At 40.0% G+C, this 13805-nt stretch overlaps 1 pseudogene; it reads left to right on the forward strand.

Moving 5' to 3' along the window:
* LOC109050390 overlaps nt 1-13805 on the forward strand; it is a 140145-nt pseudogene that overhangs the window by 107468 nt on the left and 18872 nt on the right.

A 13805-nucleotide genomic window follows, 5' to 3' on the forward strand; every position in this document is an offset into this window, starting at 1 on the left:
GGTTTTGGGTCAGAGCTTCTCATGACATAGTAGTTTTGTTCAGGACCTTGTGTTTTTAAAATCCAAACCATGTCCAAATGACAGAAGTTGCACCCCTGTTATCAAGAAGATCTTCCAGTTGACACATTTCCACCAACACAGTATATGTCTTACCGCCCGGTCCTTGGTAACATTTAATTGGTGATTAGTGTGGATACTCGTGCTCAGAAACGCTTGTCTTCTTGATCTCTAGCCAATGTGGAGGATCCCTTAACCGAGCTGGTTCTACATTCAGATGATGATCTCCTGGGAATGCTGTCCGATGACCTGGTCAAGCCAGGCCCTGAATCAGGTAGACTCAGTCCGAAGATCTGTCCATAGGATAGTCTCCCCTCTCTCTTCACTCTGCAGATGCTCTAACAATCTCAGAAAGGATACTGAAGAACCGCATCTCCTTTTCTTTCACATTTTCACACTTGCATTTTGCATTTTTACCTGGTTTGCTATGTTTCTTTTTAATTGTTGTCTTAGCATCCTCCACCTTTTTCTTATTACTTTTTTTTTCCTGCATTTCTGTTTTATAATTATTTGGTTTTATCTGGTTTGGGTTCTTGTAGGTCTTGATATATGCCCTTTCCAGGTGGACAGTTCCCCCTCTCCATTCGGTAAGAGCCCTGTTGGCACAGCCTCTCTGGCTGTGGAAGTAAAGCTGCCCCCCTCTCCTGGCCTCTCGGCCCCCCAAACAGTCCCTCAGACTTTTTGTAGTGCCAGTTTCTGCATGATCCCTTTTCTGAAAAATGCACACACTCATCTTTGGCTTTCTGCATCTTTTTACTAACCATAAACAACACAAACTGCATGTTTTCTTGCACATGAATCTGTTGTGACACTGAGGTGAGAACTAAGCTGTCCTTAGATGGATGTTGGGTTTGGCCGCTACTGTACCTTAGTTTGGCATCTGTGATTGTTTGCAGTTTTTGACATTTTACTGAAGTGTCCTTGAATGTGTTGTGTGGAGTCCTTTTTCTTTTCTCAAGGGTCTAATTTAGTTGATAGTTTTATTTCTTTCTAATCGCCAGCTTTTTTGTTGGCAAGGACACATTCCCTTCTCTTTGTGGAATGGCCTTGCAGTGGAAAAACTAGTGGTTTGAGAGTGATGTAACTGCTTTAGTGTGAAAGCAAGATCCACAGGGTAACAAAAAATGTTTTCCCTTTAACGTATGGCATATAAACATGCAAAAAGTCCATTAAAACAGGTCTTTGTTTTATTTTTATGGCCGCGATACAAAGTTTGCAGAGTCGGTGGAAAGCTCATCCTATTGGTTTTCTTTATTTTACAAAGGCATAGCTTTGTTCTTATTGTGAGTATACATAATCAAAAGTAAGTAAAGATTCAAATGATGGCTTAATCCTATCTTTTCGACCGAAGATGACAGAATATATTTTTTTTTTTGCTGTGATAAGGATAATATCACATCTCAACTTTTAAACCTTGTAACAGACTTGCATTGCCCCTATAGACTTAATGAGTGCATGACTGTAGTGTAAACACAACTGATGCCACATATTCTGTTGATAGAGCTTAACCTGTTTTGAACCTGGAACAAGAACTTTTCAAGAAACCAGAGTAATTGTCTCTGCTGCATTTAGACTCTTTGATTTTGATGACAATATTTATTATGAGTAATCAGTTGCTTGCTTTTTAAATGATCAAGCTCTCATCTATTATAATAGGAAACGATATGCAATGATGAAAGAGCATCCATTTTTTTAAGATACTTTTTCACACTCAGTTGAGCAGAAAACACTAATTAGGTTCCCATTTTTTCTTGGAAAAATTAGTTAGTGGAGAGAGGATGAAAGAGAGAGCAAGAAACTTTTTTCCCTTATTTTGCCATGACATGAAATAACTCTCCTCACTCTTCCAGTTTTTAAACTTCCTTTTCTAAGCAAATACTCAGGCACAGTAGAAAATAAATTGCTTAGCAACTCTGATTTAGGCATTTACAGAATGACACCTCTGTTTTTTTGCAGATTTTTGCAAGTTGAGTTTTGTATTCAGTAGAGATAAGAAACTTAAGTTTGAGAGTAGCTGTTTAACTTTCTCTCTCTCCCAGCTGGTTTGGACATTGGCACTCTGCCGAATGATCAGTCAGCTCCTCCTCAACCTGGCCCTGCTCGAGGGTCTCGGCCACTACAGGAAGAACCTCTGGATGTAATACTGAGTCCTGAGCTGGACAAGATGGTTTCCGATGGTAAGAGTCATGGTTTACTTGCACTTTGCAAATTGAACATTTATTATTTTGTCTAAACAAACAATTCTCCTTTTTTGTTGTACTACTATGCTCACAACACAACATATATGAAATGTATTCACTATATGGACAAAAGTATTGGGAAATACCTCTTGACTATTGATTTTAGGTGTTTAAATCAGACCCATTGCCACACGTATATAAAATCCCCTAGTCTGCATTTACAAACATTTCTGAAAGAAATGGTTCTGAAGAGCTTAGTGAATTCGGTCGTGGTACTGTGATATAATGCCACATTTGCAGCAAGTCAGTTTTTGAAATTTCTTCCCTGCTAGATATTCCACAGTCAACTGTAAGTGGTATTACTGGAAAGTGGAAATGTTTAGGAACAGCAGTAACAGCCACAAAGTGGAAGTCCAAACATACATGATAGTGCAGACATACATAGGAATTACACAGAGATGAAATATGAAACTAATGTAAGAAAAACTGAAAATTAAATAATGCAATGTACTGTAATACAGAAGTAGAAATCCAGAAGGAAAAAAACAGAATTGTTTTAATGAATGTGCAGGTGTTCTTTACAAGTATACAGTTTATGTAGTTTTCAAATGAACAATTTTCAGATGCTAGATATAAATTTGTTAGTTATAATAGACAATGTATAGTTATGAAAGTTTTAATTGTTCAGTCTGAATATAGCCTGAATATTTCTGTGTGAAAAAAAAAAAAAAAAAAACCCCAACCTTGTCTTATTCTGGTGGTCGGTGCTTTGTAGCGCTGACCATATGGCAACAGATGAAATAGAGAGTGGGCTGGGTGTGAGGGGTCCAAAGTGATTTTCAGGAAATACAACCTCTGCTGGGCATTTTTAGCAGTGAAGTCTATGTGAGTGTAACACTTTAGCTCCTTAGAGATGATGGTGCCCAAGAAGCAGGCTTGTGAATCCCGCTCCACTTCATTAGTCCATCTTTTTACAGTCTTTAATACAGGTTTAGCTGATTTCAGCTTCTGCCTGTAGGTCGGTATAAGATGAACTAGCTGCCCATGAGAAAGAGTTATATGCATCCTTTATTGTGGTGTAACAGTAATACAATATATTACTGTCTCTGGTGGGACATGTAATGTGCTGTCTGTATTTTGGCAGTTCACAGGAAAGATTTGCTTTGTTTAAATCTACAAGAATGATTTAAAGAGAGTCTGGGGTACCTTTGCTCCATTTCAGTTATTTGTTCAACCAGCTGTTGAAGTGCTGCACTCTCACATGCTTCTGGAGGAACGTACATATTCATGAAAATGAAAGAGGAAAACTCCTGTGGCAAGTAGAAATGTTAACTGTTTATGAAGAGTGCCTCTAAATTAGGACAGCATATTTTTTTCAGCATTGTTACATCTGAACACCAACTTTCGCTGATGAAGAAACACAATCCACCACCTCTTGTTTATCCTGTTAACTCTGCGATACGATCCGCTCTGAACAGCTGGAAGCCCAGCAGATGCAGCGCATTGTCTGGAATACCTTCACTCAGCCAGGTTTCACTGAAGCACAGTACAGCCAAGTTTGAAAAGTCCTTGTTGATGCGGGTGAGAAGTTGTTGTTCATCCATTTTGTTAAGAAGGGAACAGACATTCGCAAGAATGCTTGGGATTTCAGTTTGAAAGCTGCGCTCGCGGAACTTAACCGACGCACTTCCCTCTGCTGCGTCTGTACGGGCATTTGAACAGCACAGCTGCACTTCCAACTAGAATGTCCAACAAAACGTCTGAATCATCAAAGACCAGAAAAATATTGTCTGGGTTGTGTGGCTTAATGTTAAGGAGTATGTCTGAAGAATTTTGGAGCTTAGTGCCATGACTGCCATTCGCGGCACCATCGGATAATGGTATGGGGCTATTTGTCAGGGTTTGGGTTAGGCCCCATACTCCCAGTGAAAGGAAATCTTAATGCTATGGGATAAACTGGAACGAAGATTGCGAGCCAGGCCTTGTTGCCCAATATCAGTGCTTGACCTCAAAAATGCTGTGCTGGATGAGTGGGCAAAAATTCCCACAGAAACCCACCCTAATCTTGTGGAAAGCCTTACTAGAAGAGTGGAAGCTGTTATAGCTAGAAAGAGGAGGGGTGGGTCTATGTACTTAAAATACAATAAAGTCCTTTTTAGTGTAATTGTCCTAATAATTTTGTCCATTTAGTTTGTGTTGTCTTTGCTTATATTGTATGTTACATTTGCATTACATTTTTAGTACAGGTATCTGATAATTTTGATATCTGGCCTAATCTGTATTAAATGATGAATATTTCTTGTTCCTTCCTTAGCAAACAAGTGGTTTTACCTTAGCAGTTTTTCAACCTTGTCAATTGTGATTTTTGTTTACTGTAGAATTAGATTTTCTGAATGTTGGATTTTGTTTAATAGCCTAGTTATATTTCCTTTTTTACAGGGGCCATTCTTAGCAAGTTCTACAAAATTCCAGGTTTGTTCTTTCTAAAATTTTTGACAATCTGCAACAGAGCAGATGTTTTAAATATTTAATTTTCCCAATTTGCTGAAATTTTTTGTCTCCCATTTAGAAAAGTGGGTAATATGTCTTGTTAGATATCTCAGAATCAGTTTATATTTATGCAATGTTAAAAATGTATAAGAAATAAAAATACATTGTTTCATGAAAATGCAGTGCATCAATTGTAACTTTTTAACAATATGCAATGTATGCATTGTGTTATGCATTAATTTCCTAGTTGGGAGTTGGTAAAAAGTCTTTATATATGAAAATCCTTCATTCTATTCATTCCATTTAGAACTGGAGAGTAAAGATGTCGAAGACTTATTCACTGCAGTGCTCAGTCCAAACGCCAGCCAGCCTCCTCAACATCCTCATCCACCCAACACTGCCCCCAATGCCTCAGCTACAGCAATGTCTCTCCAGAACCCAGGTATCAAGTTGTCTGCAATCTCCTCGAATATCTCCTCATATTAACAATCAAGTAAACCACACAGATGTGGTGTTTTTGTGTGCTTGTAACTTCAGTGTCACATGTAAAATGTACTGCTCATTTTAAAAGTGCATGTTTCTCCATGGTTCCATTTGCAGGAGATGTTGGTGGAATGTTCCCTCGCATGCCTATGATGAATGGCATGATGGGGCCAAACACCCACTTTCCTCCAAGCCCTGTGAATCCTGGAGCTGGAGTGTCTGGCACATTATCTTCAATTCACCGCATGCCTTTTCCAGAACATGTGAGGTGAGTGAATTCAGGTTCTGAGTAACACAGATTAGTACTGGCATTTCTGTTTTAAAAATCTATATAGTTTCAGTGAAACTTAATGGCTTGATGTGTTCACTACAGGGAGAAGAAATTCAGCCAGATAGGGGGTGATATGATTGGTCCCTGGGCTTCCCCTGTTCCCGTGCCTGGATCTGGCCCTCCACTAGTGGTGGAGACTGACACCATGTCCAATGCTCAGAGGAGCACGTTAAAGTGGGAGAAGGAAGAAACTCTTGGTGAAATGGCCACTGTGGCTCCTGTTCTTTACACCAATATGAACTTCCCAAACCTTCAAGATGATTTTCCAGGTGAACGGATTGTCCTAAATCACTACAAAAAGAATTGCGTACTTGAAATGGAGGCAAGTTATAGACCAACCATCTGACTTTTTTAACAGATTGGGCGACTAGAGTGAAGCAAATTGCAAAGTTATGGAGGAAAGCTAGTTCTCAGGAAAGGGCACCTTATGTGGTAAGAGACTATGTTAAGCCTCATAAATTCTAAAATTGGATGTTTATATACATATATGAAGATTTTGACTTTTTGCTTGGCTCTAACCCACTAGCAAAAGGCGAGAGACAACAGAGCAGCCCTTCGTATAAACAAAGTTCAGTTGTCTAATGACACAATGAAAACACAGCAACAGCAACAGCCAGCTGATCTCTTTGATCCCAGCATTCCCATCGACACGGAGCTGCTCTTCAAGGACCCACTCAAGCATAAGGAGTCTGAGCATGAACAAGAGTGGAAGTTCAGACAGGTGATTGGCAGCCCAAGGGATATTTCATTGCGAATGCTAGACTGTGAGATTGTGTTATTCAAATGGAGTGTCTAAACCTCTGATAAAATCTTTCACCTTGATGTTTAAAAAATGGGTTGATCAGCACAGTATAATCTTTAATCAGAATTAGTTTAATTTGTTAAATAGCTATTTGAATTCAGTTGAAACTAGGCCTTTGTTAGAGGATGTGAATTCAAATGGATGTAATCAGTAATTTTTTTTTATTTGTCAGAATGAAATACAATATGCCTTGGCTGGGCATATGAAAAAACTTTGCATCAACATAATAAGTAGAAGTTAGTGATGCTTTAAAGCATTAAATGGTAAATAAATAAAAAACTTTTACTTTTTATTATGCACATGCATGTCAGTGGTCATTGTAGCATTATTTTCAGTTTTCTGAAGTCTTCTTACATAATTTTACATTCAGTTTTTCTTTGTCATTGTAAACTGCAGTTTAAGAAACAGCAGGAAAATGTCTCAAAAAGCAAAGTCAATCAATAAACATTAAGTAGCCATAGTTGCAGGATGTTTTGAGAGGATAATTTCTTAGAATCCCAGTTTGAGGTACAGGTCTGGCACACATCTGCCAAGACCCAGTACCAACAAATATGAATGTAACTGTTCAGTTGAAAAAAAAATATCCAATACTGCTTTTCTTATTTCTTAAGTGATGTGGCTTAATTAACTAGTATCTTATTTTTTGTTGTTGTTGTTCATGGCAGCAAATGAGACAAAAGAGCAAACAACAGGCAAAAATTGAGGCCACGCAAAAGTTAGAACAGGTCAAAAATGAGCAGCAGCAACTTCAGAAACAGCAGCAACAGCAATTTAGTGGAGACAACTCTAAAAGTGGTAATCAGAGTCCAGTGACAACTCAGCCCACCAGTGGAGGTAATGATTCTCCTTTGCAAACATTAACCCCCAAGGATTGCTTTACAATGACTCAGATGCCTGGAACTGCAACATCGGTTGCATCAACAGATGATGTATTTGTGCGTCCTCAACCGCCACTCCCTTCCTCCACAGCAAAGACCCCTACCAAGGACACTCAGTACCCACAGGTTCCCTCATCTCAGCCTCAGTCTCCTCAAATGTTTTCACCTGAATCATCTGGATCCCGTCCTTCTTCTCCATGGGATCCGTATAGCAAAATGGTGGGAACCCCCAGGCCACCCCCATCTGGGTCAAGCACACCTTGCAGAGGTTCTGTGTCTGACATGCAAGAAAGGAGTCGGCCCTCACCAGCCCATGAATCCTTTGGGTCTCCAACATCTCTCAGCACCGACCCATATGCAAAGCCTCCAGACACACCTCGACCATCGGACCTGTTTGTGAAACCTATGTGTCCACCTAGACCAGGACCATTGTCTGAGCAACAAGGACGACATTTTATCAGTAATATCACACCTGGAGACAGTTTTTCCAGACCAGGCCTAAGATCGGAAGCATACCAGCGCATGGCCCATAGCCGCATGGTTCTTTCTGACCCATACTCTAGGCCACTGTTAACACCTATTCCAGGGAGTAATGAGTCAGGATCTGTTACAGTGTTCAAAACACCCATTCCTCCTTCCCAGTTACAGCAAGACTCATTCAGCATAGGGCAGCAAGGCATGAGAAGGGGGTCATCTGACACTTTATCCCAAGTTCAACACTCTGACCCCTATTCACATCAGCCTCTTACACCTCATCCATCAATGGGAGATGGTTTCAGTAATGAGGGCAGAATGATGCGTCCAGGACAAGGGAGTCCTTTTGCCCAACCCTTGCCCATGAGCAGACACACTCAACGAGATCTTTATTCACAGGCACCATCTACACCTAGACCAGACTACCTTCAGCAAATGCCTGATCCATATGCTCAGCCTCCTGGTACTCCAAGACCACATGATCCATATGCCCAGATGCCTGGTACCCCAAGACCACACTCTGATCCATATACATTGCCATCCACACCTAGAACTGCAACAATTGATCAGTTTTCTCAGTCACAACCTAATAGTTGCAGACAATCTCCGTCTCATGCTATCGATCCATATGCTCAGATGCCAGGAACTCCAAGACCTTCTTCCGGAGAGAGATACCCTAAATCTCCTAGTAGTCAGAGAACCACAGATCCCTTCTCACAGCCTTCTGGAACTCCTAGGCCAATCAAAAATGAAGCTTATGATCAGTGGCCAGGAACACAGAGACCAGTCCTCACTGACCCATATTCTCAACCCCCTGGAACTCCACATCCAGAAGCTGACCCAGAAGCCTTCCCTAGACAAAATCCCAGAGTAAACTTCATGTCCCATCAAACAGATCCACTTAACCATCAAGCACAAAGAATGCAGGACCCATTTGTTCGTCCCTGTGCTCCTGATTCTCAAACCCCAAAACATCCTGGGATTTCAGATGAAAGTCTCTCTCTACAACAGACAAACCCTAACCAGACACCTACTCATGATCCATTTGAACAAGCTCCTCTAACCCCATGTTCACAAACAGGGGAAAGACTGTCACATGATGTTCCAGTAAACACAGGCAACCCATCAGATACACAGAACACAATGCAACCACTGCTTGGAGAGACTGAAGAGAAAATGAAACAGGTTTGAAAACATATTTTGTTTTTCAGTTAGAGAACATTACCCTTTTTCTTTAATCTCTGCTCTATTTTTAGTAGCGTGTTATTGATTTTACACTGTTATTGTTCTTTTTTTAGCGCCAAAGATTACGGCAGTTAATTCTCAAACAGCAGCAGCAGAAAAGTGCAATCAGACAGGAAAAGGGACTCCAGGAGGCAACTCCTGCTGCTGCCCCTGGGACTCCAAGGCATTGGTCACAGGACGATTCTGGAACTCAGAATGATATTTTTGGTAGGCCTCCACCTCCGTATCCAGGTACTATGAGACCCGCACAAATTCATGCAGGACAAAGATTTCCTGGAACTTTCCTTGCCAATCAACGTGGGCCCATGCTTGATGAACCCCAGTGCTCCCGACTACCATTCCCCAGGGATCTAAACAACACTGGCATGAGTCAGCAAGGACAAAGGTAAGTGTTTTTCTTTCATCAATTGTACTGTCAAACTAGTAATTAGTTTTGTGTTTAAGTTCTCGTAAAACCTAATTCCTTCCAGATTTGGATCTCCTCCTGGAGCGCCATGCCAAGAACATTTCCTCAGGCCTCCTCACCAGATACAAGGTGGACCAATGGTTGACAGTATTCCACCACATATGAGACGACCTGTTGATTTTGTTAGGTCAATAGGCAGTAATCATCAATTGGGCCTACCCCAACATTTTCCACCCCGTGGCCTTCCAGTGCAACAGCATAATATAATGGGTCAACCATTTATTGAACTTTGTCACAGGGCTCCAGAGAACAGGGTCAGACTACCTTTTGGTCCACCTAATGCTTTGGACAATTCTAATCATTCCCAGAGACCCTCTAATGGCTTCATGTTAGGCCAAAATATGGCCTTTACAGGACATCAAGGTCCCAGAATTATGGACCCAATGCTGGGCCAGTCACAGCAAGGATCAGTCAATCAGTTACAGACTTCAGCTACTATGGATAATCTGCTTCACCATACAAATGCAGCACAACAGCAGACCCCCTTGCCTGCACCACTTAGCCATTCAATCAGTAGTGATTCAGTTACTCATGCCAAATCTGCAATACTTCCTGTCACAACCCCTGGTTCAACAGAGGAAATCCCATTGCCTTGTAGTGGTGTAGAGAAGCTAGAAACAGATGACTCTGCTGTCAAGGACCTTGATGACGTGGAGGTCAAAGACTTGGTTGATGAAGACCTGGACAACCTGAACCTAGATGCAGATGATGGCAAAGATATAGACTTAGAAACAAATGATCTTCATCTTGATGATCTTCTGAAATCTGGAAAGTTTGATCTTCTAGCTTATGCAGATCCTGAGCTGAACCTTGAGGACAAAAAAGATATGTTTAACGAAGAACTGGAGCTGAGTGATCACATAGAAGATGACCATGGGGATACCTCAGACCTTCAGAAAGCCTTGTCTGAAAAAAGAAATAACAGATGTGGAGATATGTCCTCAGCTCAACCTAAATCAGAGGGCATAAAGGGTCCTAGTGATGTCAAACATGAAAAGAGTTTGTCAAAAGAGGTCCAGGATCATTCTCAGTCTGAAAACATAAAAACTGAGGGCCAAGGTCTTGGAACCTCAGTGGATGAGCATCAGCCTATGAGTAGTAAAAGTGGTCAAGATGATGTCTCTAGACTTTTTGAGGAATCTTGTGCCGATGTGCATGCTGGATCTGCTCCAGTGCTGTCAAGTCTGTTGATCAAGGAAAAACTAGAGGACACTAGGAGTGAATCCATAATTTCTCCTATCCCGGGTGACCCCAATAGCCAGACTAATCTTGGCTCAAACATGAGTATGGTTATGCTGCAAGGACAACCCCAAGAACACAGGATAAACCCTGGAGTAACAATGGGGCACAGGATAGATCCAGCTCTAACCCAAGAGGCACTTTTAGGTAACGCAAATTTGATGCTGTCTGGGAACCAGCAGGGACCACTTCAAGGGTTTGGACCTTCAGAAGGACAACATGTGGATCTAAACCTGGTTGGTGGTCAGCATCCTGTTCCCCATCCTGTAAACCCCCAAACTCAACAGGGCATGTTCAATTCTGGGGCTACAGGGCAACAAGGGTCTCAAGCACAACAGAGTCAACAGAACAGGCCTCTTCTGTTAGATGAACAGCCCCTTCTTCTTCAAGAGCTACTGGATCAAGAGAGGCAGGAGCAACAACAGCAAAGGCAGATGCAGGCCATGATTCGGCAACGGTCTAGTGACCCTTTTTTCCCTAACATTGGTAAGCCTAAGTTCCACTTTGACTAATTGATAAATGAGGCTGTAGTACCTGTACATTGTCAATCAAATAGTTTAAATCTGACTAGTGGTTGACCGATATATCGCCAAGGCATTTTTCAAATATCTGCTTGGCCGATGTGTTCGAGGCTTGACTTTTATTTTGACGGTGTGCCTGACTTTTAATTTGACGGTGCTGAGAAAGGCAGCACCTGAGCAAACAGTGCTCACATTCTCCCTCTTGTTCACCTTCCTCCTTAACAGTTCTGTCTAATATGGATAGAAGTATTTCTAATAATCAGATAAAACGGTTAAACAAATGAATTAATGTATACAAAAAGTATTATAACGATTGCTTTTATATTATTAGTAATAGAAAGGCAAACATTATAATACTTTCTCGTTTGCCGTCATCATTAAGCAAATACACATTTATATCATTTAAACAAATCTTTGAATGTTAATGAACATTTAATTTCACACACCTTGCAAATTTAATCAAATCCAGCTGTGAGATCTTGTGAAGTGCGTTTTTATCCAGCATGATCGCGTGTTCTCTGTGTGACAGTCGGTCCGTGTGAATTAAATGCTTTAAACTTTAAACTCGTGATATATGCATTTGTCCACTATCATGTTCATGTCATTTTTACTGTGTGCTGTATGTAAAATGATAGTTACCCTGGCTTTATTTGAAAAATATAATTCCCAATGCACACAAACTTCCCAGAATACAGAGTGCCCTGTTGGTTACAGTGTTTACTTCCCTTTTAATTATATTTTTATTAAATATTTGTTTATTTGTGAAAAATGCTAATGCTGATTTGAATAAAATCTAAAATTATATCGGCTATCGGCCCCCACTGCTTTCCAGGATATCTGCATCGGCTGTCAAAAAACCAATATCGGTCGACGACTAAACCTGACTTTATGACTGGATAAATACTTAACTGTGTAATTTTCTCACTTATTTGAACATAATATCTTACATATCTAACATTACATACCAATGGTGAAAGAGCCAGTGTAATGCAAATATATATGAAAGGTCTGCACGAGGATATCGTCAACTTATATATATATATTTTCTAGGCTTCTGAAACTCAAGTACTTACAAATACTTGAAATATGAATATAACTATGATGTACAAATCACAATCCTGTAATTTCTGTGGTGATTTATATTACTTTTTAGACTTTGATGCCATTACTGACCCAATCATGAAGGCAAAGATGGTAGCTCTGAAGGGGATCAACAAAGTGATGGTACAGAACAGTATGGGTATGACACCCATGGTTATGAACAGGTAAACACTTTAGTATGTAAACTGGCTCCTCTAAGCAGCAACTGCAGTAGTACAAGTAGCACAGTAGTACAGGTTTATTACCCTGACTGATGACTAATTCTTTACTTGCATCTAAACACGGCTACATGCAATTTTCAGTGGTTCATTTCTTTGTATTGAATACTCTCCATGCTTTCTTTTGTGGCAGAATGCAACAAATTCCAGGATCACATGGCCCAGATACAGCTGGTTTTTCGCAACATTTTTTCGGACCAGTATGTCCACATTTTTATTTAGTCTTAAGACCTTTTCTCACCAGCATTAAACCTGTTCTAATGGCATATGCAATCATTTCTTTTTAGGATGGAAAGTTGCCACCACAGATTGCGAGACCCAGTCCCCCTAATTTTGGACCAGGATTTGTCAGTAAGTTTTATTATTATTATTATTATTATTATTATTATTATTATTATTATTATTATTATTATTATTATTATTATTATTCAGTATTTGCCAAGGAGTTTTTTTATCAGTAAATGTTATTTTGTCATTGTAAACATTGTAAAAGTAAATCAATTGAGGCTGGACATCCCATAAATCTTTTTTTTTTTTTTTTTTTCCAGATGATTCTCAGAGAAAACAATATGAGGAGTGGCTTCAGGAAACTCAACAGCTTCTTCAAATGCAACAGAAGTTTTTGGAGGACCAGATTGGGGCCCACAGAAAATCTAAAAAGGCCCTCTCTGCAAAACAGCGCACTGCGAAAAAAGCTGGACGGGAGTTCCCAGAGGAGGACGCAGAACAGCTGAAGCATGTGACTGAACAGCAAAGTGTGGTTCAGAAGCAATTGGAACAGGTAATATAGTTGTTTAAAGAAGTATAACTATTAAAATCATCCACCCAAATAGTTTAAGCCATGTTTTAATGTAGTAAAACTTATTTCTCTACTTGCCAATTGCTTTTTTTATTTTATTTTTTTTTATCCATTTGTCAGTTGAGTCAAGAGCAGTTCACTTTGGAAGAAACCAAACAACTTATGATTATATTTTTAGAGCCACCTCTGAAAGCAGACAAACTGTCAGTAAGACAAACTGTCATTGCACAGTAAAAAGACCGTGCCTTTATTAAAGCAGGAACCTGTCGATTTCTATTACACATTTAATCAGAGAAGGTGAGGCACAACTTTTAGCAGGTTGTAGCCAGTCAGCAACTGACTCTCCCACAGAAAGGCCAGAGCTGACTATTGAGAGGCAATGATGCATAGATTTGGAGAGTATGCTGTGTCGATATTCAAACTTATTTTGAAATATAACATAAAAAAATTTCTATACATTTTTTCCATTTAAAAGTGATTTAATTTGGAGTTGTTGTTTTATTTTATTATTATTATTATTA

The sequence above is a fragment of the Cyprinus carpio genome, chromosome A24, assembly GCF_018340385.1.
Source record: "Cyprinus carpio isolate SPL01 chromosome A24, ASM1834038v1, whole genome shotgun sequence".
NCBI classification, from domain to species: domain Eukaryota; kingdom Metazoa; phylum Chordata; class Actinopteri; order Cypriniformes; family Cyprinidae; genus Cyprinus; species Cyprinus carpio.